Source organism: Myripristis murdjan, chromosome 7 (genome assembly GCF_902150065.1).
Source record: "Myripristis murdjan chromosome 7, fMyrMur1.1, whole genome shotgun sequence".
NCBI lineage: Eukaryota > Metazoa > Chordata > Actinopteri > Holocentriformes > Holocentridae > Myripristis > Myripristis murdjan.
This window is the reverse complement of record NC_043986.1, coordinates 1,611,670-1,614,367: the sequence shown is the minus strand read 5'-3', so window position 1 is coordinate 1,614,367 and position 2,698 is coordinate 1,611,670. Positions and strand designations below refer to the sequence as shown.

Here is a 2,698-nt window from a genome sequence, read left to right as displayed (position 1 = left end):
AGACCTTTGTCAGATCTGCTTTTTTCTTTTTTAATCTATTCACAACTTACTCCCGGTCTGTTTTCAAAATTAATATCAGTTCATTTACCAGATCCATAATTTCAATACAAGGTCAGCCAGTAATCTCCATCCTGCTTCCTTCACGGTGTCCTCTTCCACATTTTCCGTTAGATCCTGAATTCCTCTCTGGCGGAACCGCTGAGCAAATCACAGAAATTCCATCCATCCTAACTCGTTTAATAGGCTAAGTATGCTTTTCTTGTTGGACCGGTTAACGAACACAGCCACTCCTTTTCGAATATGTCATTTATTTTCTGTAATTTCTTTTATTAGTATTTTGCTTCCTCAATTTTCATTTCTATATTACGTTGTGCAAAGAATTTGTTTAGTAGCAACCAGGAAGCCTTGTATTATTTGTACTATTTGCATATTCGGAATAAACAAAACAAACAAACAAACAAACAAACCCTCATTGTCATAATATGTTCACAGTGCTTGTAATATCACTGCCTTTCCTGCACACCTGTAACACCTCATAACTCTCCAATCTATCTGACAGTGGTGTCTAATGAAACCAGACATTTGCATTATGTAAAGTATATTTTGTTCTGTGGTTGAATCTCTGTTCTTCTTTATTTGCTCCTTGAGAAACTCTGGAAATCTGGTTTCAGCCACCATGGGCACCTGCTAAATTCTGAGCAGCTGCCCGACCACATAGACAAATTCCTTCGTTTCACATTCGATGAGGCTGCTGAATTGGCAGTGCATGGCACACAGTATGCATCACAAGGTCAGAGCAGTTCTTCATTTTTTAATCATGTAATGTATATGATAATGTTGTGTTCCCTTTAGTGGTGTGTGAGTGTTTTATGTCTTGTTTCATGTTTTTGTCTACACTGTGTGGGGTGGGGTGCTGCCTTCCTCCTGCAGACAAAACTGAAAATAATTTCTTGGGAAAAAAAAGGAAAAGGGTGGTTTCATCTCAATATATATTCAGTGTGAAGCTGCAGCAGAGAACAGACAGAGGAACCTCAGCTAAATATGGAGAGCTTAAAAATCATATTTACCAAGTTTAGTGAGCATATTTTTAAAACAGCCAGCATCTACGTCTCCATCATTGTGATTTTTTGCTACCATGCTGTGTTTCAGTTTGACATGCGGTGCACTTGTAAACCAGGAGGGAGTCAGTGTGATGCCTACATGGCTTTGCCTTTTTTTGTCATGTTTTTCATGATAATCTGGACAAACGCAGCATGTCAGAGAGCACTGAGATATACATGCAGATGGTTTCGGTGTGAGTTTATTTGTGTTGTCATTAAGAATATAATTATGGCAGCTTGTGTAGGTCTTCTGTGGGTTTCATCTGTGTTAATTGATGGAGACTGGTTTGTGTGCTGCAAGAACAATCAGACAACAGAGCAGATAGAACTAGCCTGCAAAGCCAAGGACAACATCACATCTCATGACCAAGATATTATCACTGAGCTCAAAGGCAAATCACTGGTGAGTGTTTGTCATGTTTTCTGAAGTCATAGTGTAAGTGTTATCCCTTTACTCAACAGTGCGACTGATGAAGTAGATTCACATGTGTTATTGGAAGTGCACAATAATACTGTGTTAATGCAACATGTTCTTTAATGCTTCTTTTTCAGGTGTGGGGTGTATCTGTCATCTTAGTTATCTGCGGTTTGGGGGCTTTTGGTAGAGGCATTTACTCCTGTCTGTCATCATGCAGTGAATGTTCTCAAAAACTGAAGAACTGCTGCAGTGGATGCTGTCACACACATCATGAGGTTAATGAGCTGATTCTGGAGGAGTGGGAAAATCAACTGAGGGACCGTGTGAAAGAAGCAACAGGCAGGACGCTGACCAACAAACTCAGAGAGGACTGGGAAGAAGAAGGGAGGAAATGTTTTGACTATGTTGATGAAACCATCAAGGATTCAAAACTGCTGCTTTTTACTGAACCACAACGAACAAACAAAAACAAAGAAGATGATGAGCAAACTGAACCACGACAACAACAAGAACAACAACCACAACAGCAACAACAACCACCACGACAACAAGAACAACAACCACAACAGCAACAACAACCACCACGACAACAAGAACAACAACCACAACAGCAACAACAACCACCACGACAAGAACAACAACCACAACAGCAACAACAACCACGACAACAACAACAACAACCACAACAACAACAACAACAACAGCCACCACTACAACAACGACAAGACGAGGATGATAAGCAAACTCAACCACCACAACAACAACAACAACCACAACAACAACAAGATGGTGAGCAAATTCAACGACCACAACAACAAGAAAAACTACCACTACCACCATCACCACAACAGGAAGGTGAGAAAATTCAACTACCACCACCACCAGAACAACAACAACAATCACGACCACAACAACAACAACAACCGCCAACACCACCACAACGACAAGAAGAGGATGATGAACAAACTCAACCACCACAACAACAAGAACGACAACCACAGGAAGGTGAGAAAATTCAACTACCACCACCACCACAAACAACTGCAATGTTCAAATTAAATAATGTGTAAAGTAAAATAATGTGTAAAATCCTTCATAGAAACTAGAGTTTTGATCAGGCCCAAAATTAAAGCCTGAGCCCAAAAATATGAAAAGGTTTATTAAAAGCTATAGTAACCTA

The 2,698-nt window shown here is 40.0% G+C and overlaps 1 long non-coding RNA gene across 1 annotated transcript; it reads left to right on the top strand.

The window, feature by feature from the left end:
* Window positions 1-1,362: 1,362 nt before the first annotated feature.
* Window positions 1,363-1,904, top strand: LOC115361803 (uncharacterized). The gene is made up of 2 exons (XR_003928451.1): window positions 1,363-1,503; window positions 1,653-1,904. It is a non-coding gene; the product is annotated as an uncharacterized LOC115361803 (long non-coding RNA).
* The last annotated feature ends 794 nt before the right edge of the window (window positions 1,905-2,698 follow it).